The sequence below is a fragment of the Balaenoptera musculus genome, chromosome 1, assembly GCF_009873245.2.
Source record: "Balaenoptera musculus isolate JJ_BM4_2016_0621 chromosome 1, mBalMus1.pri.v3, whole genome shotgun sequence".
Taxonomy (NCBI): domain Eukaryota; kingdom Metazoa; phylum Chordata; class Mammalia; order Artiodactyla; family Balaenopteridae; genus Balaenoptera; species Balaenoptera musculus.
In genome coordinates this window covers 33890510-33908275 of record NC_045785.1, presented here as the reverse complement: position 1 = coordinate 33908275, position 17766 = coordinate 33890510, and the positions used below count along the sequence as shown (strand labels likewise).

Genomic DNA, 17766 nt, shown 5'->3' with positions numbered 1-17766 from the left:
CTGAAGGTATATTCCCGCCTTGGGAGGCGCGGGCTTCCCGGAGCGGGGCTGGCACACGAGAGCAAGGCGGGGACCGCGCACTGTGGGAACGACGATGGACGCCCGCCGGGCCGGCTGCTGCAGAGTAGGGGCCCCGCGCGGCGGCAGCGGCGGCGGCGGCGGCAGCGACCGGGGCTTCCCTGACTGCCCTTCCCGGAGGGCCCGGGAGGAAATGACAGCGCGGGAGCCGGGGCGGGCGCGGAGGGAGGGGCGGCGCCCGGAGTGACACGGCCTGTCACCGCGGAGGCCGCCTCGCAGACCCTCCCTGCGGCCTCCGGGAGCCGGGGATTCCCCAGACGCAGACCCTCCCCGGCGGCCGCCCGCCCGCCGGGACCCGGCCGCCCGGGGACCCCAAGCGGCGGGCAGCGAAGCCGGGCACGCCGAGGCCGAGCCGGCCGGAGAGGCGCCCCGCGCGGGCGCCGGGGTCCCCCGGGCTCGGCGACAGGAAACTCTGGGGAGTGAATGGAAAGAAGTGGGTGGTCCTGCCCCTGCGACTTCCCCTGACATCACTGCCCAAATAAGGAGCTTCCAAGCGGCCGCGGGGCGGCCCAGAGCCGCGCCCGCCGCCGGCGCCCGCCCGCCAGCCCGCCCCGCGCCCACCCCGCGCCGCGTGGGCCGCCAGCGAGCGCCCCGGGCACCGCCGGGCGGAGCCGAGCCGGGCGGAGCCGAGCGAGCGGGCGCTGCTGAGCCGCGCGGAGGCAGGGCGCGCAGCCCAGCGCAGCCCAGACCAGCCCGGCGCAGCCCAGCCCGGAGCCGCGGAGTCGCGGCCGCCCGCAGGTAAGCAGGGAGCGCCAGCGCCCCGCGCCCCGCCGCGGCCTGGCAGCAGGGAGCCGGCACCGCCAAGCGCGCCAGCAGCCCTGCCGGCCGGCAGCGGGATCACCCTTCGGAGCGCGGCGGGTGGGAGAGGGCTGGGCGCGGGCGCGCGTGCAGGAGCGCGTCGGGCCAACTCCCCGGACCTCCGGGACTCCTCCGCAGCCTGGGGTTGCCTGGTGCACGCGCTCTCCGCCTGCGTTTCCCAGACGCTACTTCTGTCACCGCCCCGGGGTGACACCAGCGTTCCCGCGTTCACACTTCTCTCGCACACTCGTGCCTGGTACAGCCTCACTCGGCCCCTGTGCCCCGAGCAGACCCGCACCCCGCCGCGCCTCCTGGGCCTCGCACTGCCGGACAAGGCGGGACAAAGCACCCCGGTGGGAACTGCCGAATGACTTTGGCAGCCCTAGCCACGCTTCGCCCTGGAGGCGGTGGCAGTTTCAGACTGTCACAGCAGACCGGCCTTGGGCTCCTCGGGTTTACTGGGAGTGAGTTAAACTAGCATTGATCTGGCCCCTCTTGCCCCCTTGCAGAGTGGCACCTGGCACCGGGGATATTGCCGAGGGGGATGTACCTGGCATGGTCAGGAGGGTGTGGCGACTGGCAGGGAGCTAGTCCCGGCCTCCCAGCCTGGGTGTTTCCAGAGCGGCTCTCACTCCATGGGCATTTCTCTGAGCACCCTCCCCTCCCCTCTCAACCAGTGCAGGCTACCTGGGATCCCGGACAGCAGTGGTGGCTGCTGCAGAACAGGTGCAGGTGTGTCCGCCTCGACATCTGGCAGGGGGCTCTGTGAAGTGGCTACAGTTGCTTATCTGTAAAATATAGTATGTCGTTATTGACGACTTGATCAAGGTCATAGGGAAAAATGATAAAGGCAAGTAATGGGTCCATCATTTAGTGGCTCTGGGCAGATTCCTTAATATCTTTCGGGCTGCATTTTATCATCTGGAAAATGGGGATGAGGGTCCTCAGAGGAATGTTGTCAGGGAAAATTGAGATCATATAAGTGAAAATGTTCTGTAGATATAGAGCCCTGTGCACATGCCAGTTCCTGTGGTTTGGATGATTCTGGGCTGGTATCTGCCATGGCTCTGCTCTGTGATTTAGGGAGACTGAACGCCACTTCTGTTCTGTCATCTGCAAGAAAGGGGGCATTAACAAGTGTCCCGTGTGCCTGCTAGCAGATTCCCCAAAGTATGTTCTGTGAAACATTAGTTCTCAAAGCTGTGCTACGAGTAAGATTTCCCTATCCTAGTAAGTCTGGCAAATTCTGCAAGCTCTCTCTAACCCTTCTGGCCAATCATAATCCATATTGGCAAATTAAAGGCTTTGAGAAGTACTGCAATAAAAAAAAACCCGTTTAACATTGTCAAACCCAGCATTTCCCTGGTTGACCCTGTAGCCCTTTTCGGGTTACACATGCTTGTTCTCCCAGGAAACAGTGCTTCTGGAGCTACCAATAGACATGATGTGGTGTCATCCAGTTGCTAAGTTCTACTTGCCTTCTTGAATGAAGAGTAAGCAGAGGCCCAGAGGAGTTGAGTTCCTTATCTGAGATCACAGCTAAACAGTGGCCCAAGATCACCCGGTAGTTAGTGGTAAAGCAGGGACCAGAACCCAGACTCCTCATCCAGTGCTCTCATCCCATTCGGTTACATCCAGAAGTTGACAGTTCTCTTCTGCTGCTTTATGTGGACACCCTGCAGAATACATTTGGCAAACATAAAGATTTAAATGGATTCAATGATGATCAGGTACCTACTATGCGTCATTTGTTGGGGGTGGAGGGAGACTTTAGTATGTAAAGTTCTACCAGATGTGGAGGTTGTGGTGAAGAGTAATGGCACCAGAGTCCACACACACACACACACACACACACACGCATGCACTCCTACACACTCACACGTCAACTTCCAAACACAAATCCCTATCTCCCTACGCTCTCACCCATGCTCACACACTCGACCCTGTATACTCATTCACACCTGTGCCCCTACACCCGCACACACACTCCTACACATGCACACACCTGTCTCTGTACATGCACATAGCCACTCCTGTACACACTCACACACATAGCCATCCTGTGTGCTCTAGGCTGCAGCCAGGAGGCACTAGTGGCAATGGGCACGTCCCCTTTTTCTCATGTCCCTAGAGCTGGGGGCGTGTGCCTGGCACCAGCTCCCCAAGATGAGTATTGAGCACGTGGGAGGCCCTGGCAGGGCCAGTCTGATGTTTGCATTTCCCCAGTGTTTTCCCATTTCTCCCATTTTCTGCCATACTTATCCCCCCACCTTTTTTCCGTCAGCTATTGTCTGGTCACACATGATATGATTGAAACAACTCTGGCTTCTCTTGTGTCGTTTGTTTTAATCAACTCTCAAAGCTCGGTTAGGGCAAGGGCTTGGTCTCATTAGTTGGATTGGAATCCCCAGCTCCTAGGAGTATGCCTGGCACAGAGGAGACGTTCAATAAGCATTTATTGAATGAGTGAGTGAGTGAGCGAGTGAGGGACTACTGGCTGCTAGGATGCCCATGACCCAGGCAGACATCCAGGTGGATTCGCTGAGCATGTTTGCTGAGTGCCTGCTGGAACCTAGGCACCTTTTTAAGGCAATGCTTGCATTCCAGTGGGAAGAGAGAATGAATCATAATGGACAAGGTAATGCTCACTGGTGATACACACCATGAAGAAACTCCAACAAGGCAGTGTGATGGAGAGTGTCAGGGAGGAACAGGGGAAGCCGGAAGACGGCCCTAGGGCATCCTCTCGGAGGAGTTGGCATTTATCCTGAGACCTGAACCATAAAAAAAGTGATAGCCATGCCAAGATCTGGGAAAGGAGTATTCCAAGCAGAAGAACAGCAGGTACAAAGGCCCCACTGCAGGAAGGAGCAGGGCTGAGGGTCCGTGGAGAGGCCACACTTGGGGCCACTGCTGATTCCCTTGCCAGCACCTTTGAAGGGGGCATTGGCTGGTATCTGGTCTGGGACCTGATTGTCTTCGTGGTACAATCACAAAACCAAACTTGGTCCATCCCGGGCTTCGGGGTGTAGGGCTGCCTCGGCTATCTAAGAGGGCTGCCTCCCCATCTTGTCCAACCCCACCCCTATAAATGAGGAAAGGGTTGGGCTCCTAAGACCCCTCCCAGCTCTGCCATAATAGAATCTGATGCTCTGTGTGCAGGAGATTCACAACAGTTCAGGTGGTCCATCTGGAGGGATCGTGAATTAGTTGTGCCGCTTCCATTATTAATAACCATGATGTCATACATTTGTGTGGTTCCTGATGGGCTGCAGAGCACTCTCTCCTGTGGACTCATCTGCCAAGTGAGGGAGGGTTAAGAAGGGGGGGATGGCGGCGGTGGGCAGAGAGACCTCAGATACTGCCACGTGCTGCTGCAGGCTCACCCCAAGCCGCTTCACCCCCGAATCCCTGCTTCCTCAGCTGCAGAGCAGTACACAGGAGAGCCTACTTCCTGAAGCCCTGGGGCTGTGAAGTGAGAATCAGCATGTCAGGGCCTGGCATGCCATCGTAGGCACTTGGTAGCTGTTGGTTCCCATTTTACAGATGAGGAACCCAGAGCTAAGAGCACTGTGGCTTTTCTGGTCCACTCCTGTATCTTCATTCTTCCCAGCACAGAGCTTTGAATAACTATGCTGTTGAATTGATTTGCCTAAGGTTGCACAGCTAGTAAAGGACTAACCCAGGACTTTGGGCTCCCAAGTCCTTTTCATAAACATCACGCTGTTTGGGAATAATTGTCATGGTTAATAAAGACAGACCGTCACACCCCATCTGTAGATGATCAGAATTATTGTTGCTTTGTTGAGAATCCTAAAATTGTAAGGTCTCGGGTTCTGAGGCATGATATCCTTTGTAAAACATTCAACGAATATGTTAAGAAACATGTTGGAACCTTCTGGAAGAGCATGTAGATGTGAAAGAATGACCTCCTGAGGAGAGTTGAGAGCAGTGGTTTAACCAAGAGTGTCCTTTCCTGTTACCTGAGGGCTTGTAACGGAAGAGTTCCTAGTTCTACCCCCACTGTCTGATTCAGAGCTTCTAGGGATGGCATCTAGGCATGTGGAGAAGCCCCCTGGTGCTAGAAGTTCAGCCTGGGGATGAGAAGCCTGGCCAGCTAGTTGCCGGGGAAGTCTGGCAGGCCCTCCATCTGCCTCCTTAGCTGTGGCTCTAACCCCTTTGTCCCCACCTCACATCAGCCATGTGGGAGGAGCACGAGCTGTGGAGCCCCACAAACCTGAGTTTGCATCTCCTGCTTTCTAGCATGTACCTTGGCCAAGTTCCTTTACCTCTCCCAAGCCTCAGTTTCCTCATCTGTAATATGGAATGCTCACTCTTCCCTACAGGGTGGTTGGGTGGATTACAGGAGACCATCTATGTCAGATATCTTATGAGATATCTGTGCCTGGCACGTAGTAGGTGAACAGGAAACAATAGTTTCAGTTATTATTATGAAAAATGAATTATAATAATAAAACAACTGCAGTATTTGTGAACTGGTTGCTACTAAAGGGTTCAATAAAAATAGACCAATTTGCTCCAAACACCAGACTTTTGAGAAGAGAGTCCACTCCATATTGTAAACACCAGTCCTTGGGTCAAAGAATTACCAGCTCCGCCATCTTCCCACACCTCTTCGTTGCTCAGTTCCGGCTCTGGTGGGGAGCTGCGGGCTGCGTGGGAACCAGGGCTGGCCTCACTCTCCACACCTCTGACAGATCCATGGGCTCAGAGAGGGGGACGTGGGGTTTGAAGGTCAGTGTTGAGTTCGGGCTGTGCTCACCTACGTCAGCCTGGTCTCCCGTTCCTGAGGTCACTATGTGGAGGCAGTTGAGAGGCAAGCACGTGGGCTTGTGGGAGTCACAGGACGTTGCACTTCTAACCTACTCTGTCATTCATTCATTGATTCTTCGGCAGTGGGTGGAGCCCTTCCGTGGGCTCAGCGCGGGGCTAAGCACTAGGAGCGCGCCTGCATCCTCGCGAAACTCAGAGTCTAGCCACTCACTAGCCATGTGGCGTAGACAAGTTGCATTTCCTCTCCAGATGTCAGTTTCCTCATCTGTAGAATGGGATTGTTCTGGCTACTTCACCAGAGGCAGATCTTGGTGTTTTGAGGCCCCACCCCTCTCTGGAGTGCTGTCGAGGTTTTAGAGTCTCTACTAGAGCAGGCGGGCAGAGGACAGGGCTTCGGAACCGGGAGGAACTCCACTCTGCTGCTGGCTCTGCCTTGCACTTGCTCTGTGAGTTGCTGCATTTTTCAGCTTCTCTGCGTTTCCTTTTCCTCACTTATCTAATGTGGTTATGGCACCTTTGTCGTAGGGCACTGTGAGTGTGAGGTGAGATGGTGATAAAGAGTACCTGTCTGTCAGTAAATGTGACCCCCATTTCCTTTCTGTCTGGCTCTTTACTGTCCTGTGCTTTGCTGCTTTTGGAACGTGACCTCTACCCACTGCTGCCCAAGACCATCAGGTCCCCGGGAATGGGCAGGGGCAGGCAGACAGCCATCCCGGAGCTCAAGGAAATAAGCACATGTCCCTTGGTGAAAAGTGGGCCTGGGGAGGTGGTTCCAGCCCAAGAGGAATCAGGGCCAGGATGCAGAGCCAGGAGTCCTGGGTTCTGTCCAGGACCTGCCACCAGGTCACTGTGTGTCAATTGCCAGTTCCCTCCCCTCTCTGAATCTCAGTGTCCTCACTGAGGCCAGTCTTCCAGATCCCCTGGCATCTTCCTGCCCTGAGAAGCCCATGGGCCTTTGATGTGCACACTGAGTAGCCTCAATAATGAAGCGGGCTGGTGGGGTATGGGGGTTTCACCAGTTTTTTCTAGCCTGGGCTCTACTGGAATTGATCCTGTGGAGAAGCTAGCAGACAGACTCTGGACAAAGAAGAGACTGTGGTTTCTAATTGGCAGAGCTGCTCATGGGAGGGGAGGCAGATGAAGGGACATTAATAGCATGAAATTAAATTAAAAGAAGGGCATCACTCCTTTTTTCTCCCTTAAAGAAGACCCAGAAGGCTCAAAGCCACCTGCTTCACAAATAGCTTTTCTCTCATTTGAATTCAATAGTGTGTTTGGATGGGAAGAATTTGTTTTCAGAGGATCGGGATGGAGGCAAGAGGTTGCAGAGTGACACTGGGAATCCAGTCATTTACTGAACGTCTGTTGAATACTTCCCAAATTCTAGGCACAGGGATGCAGCAGTGAACAAAACAGACAACAGTCAGTGCTCTCCTGGAGCTTATAGACTAGCAGAGAGAGGCATATCATGAACAAAGGAGCTCATAAATGTGTAATACGTCAAATGGGTTAAGTGCCATGGAGGAGAAGCAAGTAGGGTAAGAAGTTCAGAGAATGCCAGGGGAAGGATACGGGGGCTCTTGTATGTAGGATGGTCAGAGAAGTTATCACTAAAGTGACATTTGAGCAGAGCCTTGAAGGAAGTATAGAAATGAATACACTAATTTAAGCAGAGTTGTCTTTCTCTATGGTGTACCTGAGAGCCTTTGGAAAGATCTCATTTGAGGCTGAAATGGTCAGCTCAGTCAGGCAGCTCAGTCTCTGGGCCATCCTGCTTTAGATACAGGATACCAAGTCTAATTCATGATCATCGTTACACCCGCATTAATGATAATATCAGTGAGCTGGATACGACTCTTAAGTGAATGGATCTTTAAACCTTCAAAACGCCTGTCCACATAGACTGTCTTATTCAGTCCTCTAACAAGGTAAAGGTATCATCTCCATGTTGCAGATGTGGAACCTGAGAAATCTATATATGGAGTGACAAGCCCAGGACCATATCCCAAGTGAGGGACAAAGTGAACATTCAAACCCAGACTCTGCCACCCATGAGGTCTGTGTTTCTCCCTGCGGGGCAGCTGGGCACCCAGCATACCACCTTGCATGCAGCAGAGGATGATATTTATTTTTTTGAAAACAAAAATAAATCCATAGACTAAGAGGATATGATGACTAAATGCAATATGGGATCCTGGCACAGAAAATGGACGTTAGTGGAAAAACTGGTGAAAATATGAATAAAGTCTGTAGTTGAGTTAATAGTAATGTATGAGTGTCAATTTCCACTTGACAGAAGTACCTTGGATATGGAAGGTGTTAACGTTAAAGGAAGGTGGGTGAAGGGTGTATGGGAACTCTCTTCCATCTTTGCAATTTTGCTGTCAATATAGGATTATTCCAAAGTGAAAAATTTATCCAAAAATAAATGAATAAATCCACATACACTCCGACTCGCCAGCCTCCTCCAGGTTAATGAGGAGAGTCATAATGGGTCATCAGGTAATTGAATCCCTGCTGCTACTAGTCATCCCTAGAGTTACCTGTGTGAGAAGGAGCAAAATTATAAACCAATGCCTGTAACCACGCTGGAAGAGGAATGGAAGAGGTATCTCCCCCGGAGGCTGCCTCCAGGTGAACTTCTCGTATACCGTATAACCTATATTTTAGGCTATACCAAGTATGCCCTTTATATGTGATGAAAGGTCACCAACTCATTCTCACTTGATGCTGCAGCAGACAGATGGAAACCTAGTTTTATTTGTAGGGCTGCCTCATGTGACTCTATGAATCGGGGTGACTATTGGCAGTGAAAGAGTGGCGGGAGGTGGTGAGAACAGAATCAGAGAGGGAAGGTGTAACGCCGGTTTTCTCTTATGGTAGAAAACATCAGGGCCAGGGAACGGTGTCTCCTGGAATGAAGGAAAGAGAGCAGGGTCAAGGGCTTCCTTGCCGTGATTTCCTACTCACAAAGCAAGCGGGCTGGGGATCAGTCCCTCCAGCTGAAAACCACTGAGTCCAGAGCAAGTGATTGGTCCAGCCTCACTGTGCAACTGCCCGGGAGACACAGCTTAGCCTGTCTGGGTGACCTGGTCTCCTAACGGTTTCCAGAGGGCTTGTTCCTTGGCATGTGGGCATTTGGTTGGTGTAGCCCTGAAATATAGGACAGGCAGAAGATGCTCAAATGGACAGGAAACCATCACCACGAGTCTGTTAGAAAGCATCTAATGTTTAAAAGAGTAGGGCAGCCACTCCAAGATAGACTTTATTTTAAGCAGGCTCTGATCTTGTGAAATAAAGAAGTCCAGCCTTTCCCATAGTGTGTTTTCTAGAGCACAAGTGCCATGGATGGAAAGATGTGTTACAGGGAGAAAATAAAAGTGCTCTGTGTGCAGTTTTCCAAGCTTGATTGATCAGAGAACTCATATATATACACATACGGTTTTATATATATACTTATATATGTACATATAAGGAATAGATTTTATATACGTGTGTGTGTGTCTGTATAAGGAAGATGTATACATATATAAGATCGCTGAACTAGAGTGCTCTACAGAAACATTTTGGGAAACACTAAAGTTATCTGAGGTCAAAGCTGAAAAAAAAAAACCCCAAAATGAATGCTAAATTGTGACTCTTAAACTTGTTTCTGCATGTTCATTTTAGCAAGTCAGTTTCCCACATTTTTTTTTCCTATTTTGTTAACTTGACTGCCCTTTTCTCAGAAGAAAAATGGCAAATGGCACGCAGATGACCCTTCCCCCTCCGTTGTGTACTGTGTCCAAGGGAGACTGAAGTACTGCGTGTGTTCCCTGAGATGAGGGTAGCCAAGCCATGTGACAGCTCGGTGGTGGGTCTCTAACCCAGAAACCCTCGTGCGACATTGGTGTTTTGGGAGCTAAAAAAGAACCTCATTAAAAATGCCACTGAAGCCCCAAATTTGGCCTCTGTCAGGTGTGGTTTTCACACAAGGGATCCCCAGCACTTCCACAAACACAGGTGTGTTTGTCACCCTGTAAGACGAGCATCTTTACTGCTCCCAGTGCCAGGTCATTGGACATGCCAGGCTAGGTGAGATCGCTCTTTGACTACATGACGATTTCTAGCTAAGCTAATCCTCACCCCACTCCCTGGTACCAGACTTTCTCACCCCATGTTGCCCCCAGGGGAGAGTCCTGAAAACTGCCGACCTGACCTTTGGAAACTGCCTGCCAGCCCCTTCCCAGCCGGGGTCCCACCTCAGCCTCCATGTCCCCTGACTCTTTACTCCCATGCGTAAATTCTGCCCCCACCCAAATCCTACTTCTCACTCCTCCAGGCATGTTCCCAACATGTCCGTGTCCCGTCTAAGGTACAGGGTCCAATTCCATTTTCTGATTGCCTCTGTTAGAAACTGAACTTCAGTTTCCTACCTGGCATATTATATCAATGTGTACTTAGACTCCACAAATAAAGTAAAGGATAAGTAACAGAAAGAGGGAAAATTTAAGGAAGGAATTTTCTTTCTCTATAGGTTAGATGTCGGGGAGAGGGAGCTTTTCAGATATCTCATTTGAGGATGAAACGGTTGGTTCAGCGAGGCCCTCAGACTCTGGCCTGTCCCTCATCAGACATGTGTGACCTCAGACGTCATTTGAAGTCTCCGAGCCTCTCTTTGCTCGGCCGTAAACATGGATTGACGCTCCCACTTCCCTCTTGGGGTTTTGATTCAATGCTGTGAAACTTGCGGGGAGCCTAGAGCAGTGCCTCGTGCATAGGAAGCTATGTGTTGTTATTCTTAGGATGAGAATTCCATCAACCAACTGAAAAAACAACCAAGTTGAAAAAAGTGTGCAAAGATGTAAACAGGTAGTTCAGAGAAGTGAAAATGGCTCATAAACATATGACTAATGCTCTAGGTACTAAAAAACAAAGGATGATAAATAAAAATGCTTCTAGAAGGCAAAAATGTGAAAAAATAGAGACAATCTAGTGCTGGCAAGGGTCAAGGGGACTTGTGAGCCTAAACTGGTATCAATGAAAATGATAAAGGCACATACCTGCCCTGATCCCGAAATTCACCAGCTATGGAAACACACATGTACACAAAGATACACACACACACACACACACACACACACACACACACACACATATAAGGGTGTTCCCTTGCAGTGTTGTTTGCAGTTGAGAGAGCTTAAAAATGACCTCAATGTACATCAGGGACGGCGCTTTAGAAAATTATGGTGAATTTGTACCGTGGAATACTTTACGGCCATTTAAAAAGAAAGAAGTGAATCTATAGGTCCTGACATGGGAGGACATTTACAACATACTTTTAACTGGAAAGAGGTTTCTGTGCGTTATGTTTAATCTGATCCCATTTTTATACAGAAACAAACAGTTATATATGTGTGTGCACGTGTAGATGTGTTTCTGTGTTCATGAAAAGAGCATGAGAAAATACCAGGGAACTGTTAGTGGTAGTTTCAGCTGGGGAGTAGAAATTGGGAGGGTGAAGGGGGACTGGTCCACATTTTCCTTTAAATACTTCTGTGTTTTTAAAAAAATATATTTTTAAACAAAGAAAACAAAAAAGAAAGCCCAAGGAAATGAAGAGCAAAGACTAATCTTTATAGCACAGGATTATTGAGAAGATGAAATGAGATCATGCTTGGCAAACATCTAACACAGTGCCTGATGCTTACTAAGTACCCAATAAATGCTTCTGTCCTCTTGGCCCTCCCTCCATAGACTCTGGGCCACCCTGCCCCTCTGAGTCCATCCCGGTGTTTTCCCCAGACCGCGAGCTCAGTAAACACGCAATGGTGATCACAAGCTGGACAGCACACCAGGCGCTGTGTGCACCACCCCAGTGCCTGCCCTCATGGAGCCCCTGGTCTGGGGAACCCACCCTGTTTCATTTCCCAGCCGTTCCCTGGGTCCTTTCTTCTTGGTCTCCTTGTAAAAGGCTGCCTTCCTTCACTGGTTGCTGCCGGCCACACCTCCTGTCTCCCAGAAGGAGCCTCTCACCACCTCCCAGCGTGGGGCCGGCTTTGTCACCAAGCACATTCCAAGGGTGAATCTTATCATTTGGGTCAGGTCTGCTCACTGGTTTGTTTCTTTTCTGTTTCCGCTCACGGCCAGGCTTTCCCACTCCCGGGCGGGTGTGTGGGCTTTCCTGGGTCCCTTCCCCCACTAGCTTCCACCTGGCTTTGATGAATTCCATCATGTCTGCTTAAAATCATTTCACTTCCAATTTGCTAATTTAATTCTAGTCTTACAGAATTTTGGCAACCCTGCCAAATTGGGTGCCAGATGCAGATTTAATGAGCATATTTTCAGTTCTTTTTTTTCTTGTCTGCATGGAGATGCCGAAGAGAACGGGTTCTGGAACTAGTCCCCAGGGGGCTCCCTGGAACACCCCACCCAACGTTTGACCTTGAGGCCCCGGGCATGACCTTCCAGCCAGGTCTCTCCCAGTCTGACAGGTGGAGCTCATGTCTGCTCCCCTGGGAAGGGAGCTGTTATTGCATCATTCTCCCAGTCCTAGAAGCCTCAACCCAGTTCCCATCGTTTGGGCTTCACAGGAAGTGTATTTGGAGAAAATTACTTATTTCCTTCAGCCCATGTCTTCCAGCAGCCATGTGCAGCTCAACAGATGTTCACGGATTCGTCTCTTTTACAAACACATACTGAGCATTTTCTAGAGTGATTTCTCAAAGTGTGGTCTGTTGACAACCTGCAGTGGAATTCTGGGTCGGGGGTGGGGGAGGGGACGGATAATGCATATTCCTGGGCCCTACCCACAGCTGTAGCATCAGCCTGGATTCCAACCCTGAGGGGATGCTAGGGCCTCCAGCACTTCCAAGTGTTACCTCATTTCAAACTCATACGGACCCCTTACGGAGACATTTTCGTCTCCAAGAGAAAGACTCAGAGAAGTCAAACGGGTGGCTCAGGATCCACAGTGGCGAGTAGCAAAACCGGGACTTGGTGTGAGCCTTTCGGTTCTCAGTGTAGGGCTCTTGCCGTCTCTGGTCACAGTGGCTCAGGGCTGAGAGCTGTTGTTCTCCATCCCAGTGGATTCACAGCTGGCCTGTGCCTGCCCTCGTGCATCCACACACACCCTGCTTCACAGACGAGGACACGGAGACCACGTTCCCACCGCCAAGCCGGCAAGTCTGCAGCGCTGTCAAAGCAGGGGCCACGACTCACACCACATCTGGTTCTAAATTCTGTGCCAAGAGACGCAAAGGGCTGAATGGTGGAACATGGACGTTCCCTCGAGGACCAGGAGAAATGGGCAGAGCTCTCCGGTTCCGGCACGGAGGCCTGCCCTGCTGCTGGGCGAGTCACGTCTATTCCTGAGCCTCGGGCTTGTCGTCAGTACAGGATAGGGTTGGCTACGGTCGGTGATTTCCAAACTTCTTTGGAAAGTTCTCACTTCTTTGTGGCCGCAATAAAATCTTGTACAGTGTGTACAGAGAGACAAAACTGGAGATGCCTGGAGTGGCTCAGAGCTTTCCAGGAGGCAATTTGGAACATCTCATTTAGCATTAGCGTGGGCCATCTGTGTGCGTCCTCCGGCCACCCCGCCCCCCAACATGACAGGTGGCTACAGCCTAGCCTTGGGGTCTAGCACCTCGGGCTCCCGTCCGGGCCCTACCACGTTCTGGCTGTGTGACCCTGGCAAGTTGTTTCCCTTCTTTGAGTCTCCGTTTCTTCCCTGTGAAGTGGGGACCATAGCAGTTGAGGTGAGGATGAAATGAACTAGTGCATGCAAAATACTTAGCACAGTGCCTTGCATGTATCAATAGAAGGTATGGTGACTCTTGTTTTCCTTTGATGGGATAGGCTGTAAAACATGAGAAGTTAACAGTCATGGCAGAGATTTCCCAGGGCCCTAGAAACACCACGTCGTATGAGAGAGTGCTGTGGACGGTGAGGCCCGGATATTTGTGGGTCTGTATATTTCAGCAAATTTTTTAGCCCCTGCAGGGGGTGAGATCTTCTAAGAGAGAAACTCCCTGGTGGGGTGAGGGGCATGGTTTCGACCGAGATTCCCAGGTGGGAGTCCCAGAGTGGGAATGCCGAACAGGCTGGCAGGGCTCACCTGGAGCAGAGGCAGGGTGGGGCACAGCTGAGCTGGTGTGAGTGGGCCTCTGGCTGCTTCCTTCTGTGGGACCTGCTGCCTCAGGGCAGGGCCCGGTCACATCCCAGAGGCCCAAGGGCGGGGCAAGATCAGAGCATCATGGGCTTCAAGCCACGGGGGTGCCCAGTGGATCCCAGTGCTGGTGGCGAGAGGTCAGAGAAGGAAAGGTTGGGGCACTGCAGGGACCGGCTGGAACCTCCCGTGCCCACAGTGCCACAGGGCTGGGGACAGTGAGAGTGAGAGAGTGAGTGGCACCGAGGAGGGGATGTTTTCCAGCTCAGTGGGACTATTTCTGGCTCTGCTCCTGTTCCCGCAGTCACTGTGGAAACTGCACGTGCCCAGTTCAGTGTGGAAACATGACGAGTTTTTCAAGAGTGATGTACACTAAGCAGCCAGCCAGGAAGCTGCCGCCACTGCTGCTGGCAGGGTGAGAGTGTGTGTCTGCCCGCCCCGGCTCCCCACCCCACCCCCATCTCCTTCTCTCTCTGCCTGGGCTGCCTTTCTCCTGGAGCTGTATTTGGGGGAGGTGTGTTCTGTGCAGCGTGGTAGGTAGGCAGAAAAACGGCCTTCAGAAGACGTCCCCATCCTCATTCCTAGAACCTGTGAATACATTACATGGCAAAGAGGAATTAAGATTGCAGACGGAATTATGGTTGCTAATTAGCTGAATTTTTTTTTAAATAAATTTATTTATTTATTTATTTATGGCTGTTTCGGGTGTTCGTTGCTGCGCGCGGGTTTTCTCTAGTTGCAGCGAGCGGGGGCTACTCTTCGTTGCGGTGCGCGGGCTTCTCATTGCGGTGGCTTCTCTTGTTGTGGGGCATGGGCTCCAGGCATGCGGGCTTCAGTAGTTGTGGCATGTGGGCTCAGTAGTTGTGGCTCGTGGGCTCTAGAGCACAGGCTCTAGAGTGGCAGTAGTTGTGGCACACGGGCTCAGTTGCTCCGCGGCATGTGGGATCTTCCCGGACCAGGGCTCGAACCCATGTCCCCTGCATTGGCAGGCAGATTCTTAACCGCTGTGTCACCAGGGAAGTCCCTAGCTGACTTTTAAATAGGGAGATTATCCTGGATTGTCCACTTGAGCCCCGTGCAATCACAAAGGGCTTTAGATGTGGAAGGGGAAGGAGACTTATTGTCAGGGATGTGATGTGAGGGAGGCTCCACTGCCGTGGCTGTCTTTGAGGATGGAGGAGGGGGCCGTGAGCCCAGGAATGCAGGCAGCCCCAAGAAGCTGGAAATGGTGAGGGAATGGACTCTCCCTAGAACCTCCAGAAGAAACAGAGCCCTGCCAGCACCTTGATTATTGCCCAGTGACCCGTTTCAGACTTGTGACCTCCAGAACTGTAAGAGAACGCGTTTGCGTTGTTTTAAGCCACTGCGTTTGATGGTTGTATGTTACAGCAGCAGCAGCAGGCAGTGACCGGGGAGGCTGAGACTATCATGGGGAGAGGTCCGCAGAGAGGAAAGCTGCAGCCACGATCTTTTGTTTCCCTGAGGTCTGATCATTGCCTGTTGCCTCACTCTGGACACAGGTCCCCTCTGGCCAGCTTGCTCTCTGAGTGGGCAAGTGACTGTCCCCTCTGTTTCCTCCAGGCTTCCTGTCCTGTCCGCTCTAAGTGACTTCTCATTCCTCTGACACTTGGTGCCACTCCTGGGGCTTGTCACTTGGGGACCTTACGTTGTCTGCTTTAGCCACCAGCACGCTGCTGCCCCTACTCCCACACCCCTCCCCCGCACCAGCCACTCGCTGGGCATTGCCAGAACCTAGGGGAGGAATTAGTGACTTCTGCCTGTTGAAGCCGGTTGTGCTCCCAACTGGTCGGAGCCACGCTCTGTGCTGTGTGCTGAAAGGGCCTGGACTTGAACACAGGGTGCCTGGGGTTCGGTCCTGGCTGTGGCACCCGGTAACTCCAGCCCTCGGCTGATCACGTCCCTCCTTCCTCATGGAGAGGCTGGAGGGAAACAGGATTGGTGTGAAAGCCTTTGACAACACTGCTGTCCGGGTGAGCGTGGCTGTCAGTATTACTTTTCTCTCCCAGAGCTGAGTCCAGAAGTAATAGCTCCTCTTCCCACTGTGGCATATGTCACCACCCTGCCTGGAGCCCTTCTCCCTTTGCTTTAGACACTTCCCGCATGCCTAGACCTGGGGAAGCCTAGAGAAAATGTGGAGAACCAGGGCTGGGATGTGGGTGAGGCGAGTGAGGTGCCCAGGGTGCAAAATTTCAGGAGGTCCTCACCCTTAGCGTCACGCAAACGTGGTAGGGAAGTCTAACCCCACACTCCCTTAATAGACGAGGAAACTGAGGCCTAGAGAGTGGAATGCCTTGCTCCAGGGCACATGGGGGGCTGGCGGTAGAGCTGGGACCAGAACCCAGGTCTCTCCCCTTCAGCTCCAGGGCAGGTCCGCTCTTCTTCCAATTAAATGCATGAGTGAGTGGCTGAATGACTTTATTACTCCAGCATATATTTATGGAGTGCTTATTCTGTGTTAATAGTGTGCTAGGGGCTGGGCTTCAGTTTGGGAACAAGGCAAGCAAGGTCTGGTCCTCCCCTGAGAATTTATATTCTGTGAGGAAAGAATAAGTAATGAGGCAGTTAGTTCTTTAATTACAACGATGATGAATGCTATCCAGGGGTTGGAAGTCATGGGCTGTGAATGGTTGTGCAGGTTGTGCACTGCACAAGTGCATGTAGCAGTCCTACCGTGGGGCCTCCATTAAGGAGGTTACAGTATAATTTGGAAGACAGGACTAGTATATCCTTAAAGTACCAGTACAAAATCATGAGTACTGGTTTTAACCACCATCATTGTGTTTAAAAAAACAGGCTGGAAGGAGGGCCCAGAATTGCAGCCCTTGTTCCTTCTTCTCCAGGGCTCTGGGCCCTCACCTCCTTTCCTTCCCTGTTTGATAGTCAGATCACATGCAGTCAGCCCTCACTGGGAGTCTCAGAGGAGGAGCCCTGCAGCCAGAAGGGCCTGGGAGACCAGGAGGAATGAGGCATTGCCCTCTCTTGGGGGGCAGAGCTCCTGTTGTCCTGGACAGGGTTCAAAGGCAAGGAGTCCTGTGATGGCAGAATAGGCTGGAATCTTCAGAAATAAAAGCTTCTCTGCCTGGACAAAGTCCAGCTCTCAGCATCACCTATTTTCTAGAATGGTGGGCCTGGAAGGAGTCTGGCTTCTAGGAATTAGGTGTCTCCCTGCCACCAGCGCACTGCATGGCTTTGCACCCTGCGCATCTCTGGATGTTTCCACAGGCATGGAGAAAGCGTGTGGAAAAGCATGGGGAGGTGGGTGTTGCTTTACTAAAGTATCTTGCCTGTCTGTCAGGCAAGGCCAGCTCCTGGGCAGCCGTGGTGTGATGTCCTGGGGGCCAGCAGCACCCCTCCCACACACTAGTTGGGGGACTTTAACAAGCCCCTCACCTCCCTGAACCTCACTTTATCTGTAAGACAAGAGTGAGAAAGACCTATCTCACCCAACTGTTAAATTTGAAAAGAAGGTCCAGTGTGTGCAAGGGCGTTTTAAGTCTCTGGTTTATGAGGACACAGAAATTGCCACCAAATGAGGGCATTCCTTCAAGAATCAAAAGGCCATCTAACTGAATAGATAAAGAAGATGTGGCATATATATACAATGGAATATTACTCAGCCATAAAAAGAAACGAAATTGAGTTATTTGTAGTGAGGTGGATGGACCTAGAGTCTGTCATACAGAGTGAAGTAAGTCAGAAAGAGAAAAACAAATACCGTATGCTAACACATATATATGGAATCTAAAAAAAAAAAAAGGTTCAGAAGAACCTAGGGGCAGGACAGGAATAAAGACGCAGATGTAGAGAATGGACTTGAGGACACGGGGAAGGGGAAGGGTAAGCTGGGACGAAGTGAGAGAGTGGCATGGACATAGATACACTACCAAATGTAAAACAGATAGCTAGTGGGAAGCAGCTACATAGCA

At 51.6% G+C, this 17766-nt stretch overlaps 1 protein-coding gene across 1 annotated transcript in view; it reads left to right on the top strand.

The window, feature by feature from the left end:
* The first annotated feature begins 747 nt into the window (after positions 1–747).
* The window catches only part of HIVEP3 (HIVEP zinc finger 3), a 132115-nt gene continuing 115096 nt past the window's right edge, over positions 748–17766 (top strand). Inside the window, exon 1 of the mRNA XM_036833782.1 lies at positions 748–816. The gene's annotated coding sequence lies outside the window, so the exon portion shown is untranslated. The remainder of the gene's footprint in view (positions 817–17766) is intronic.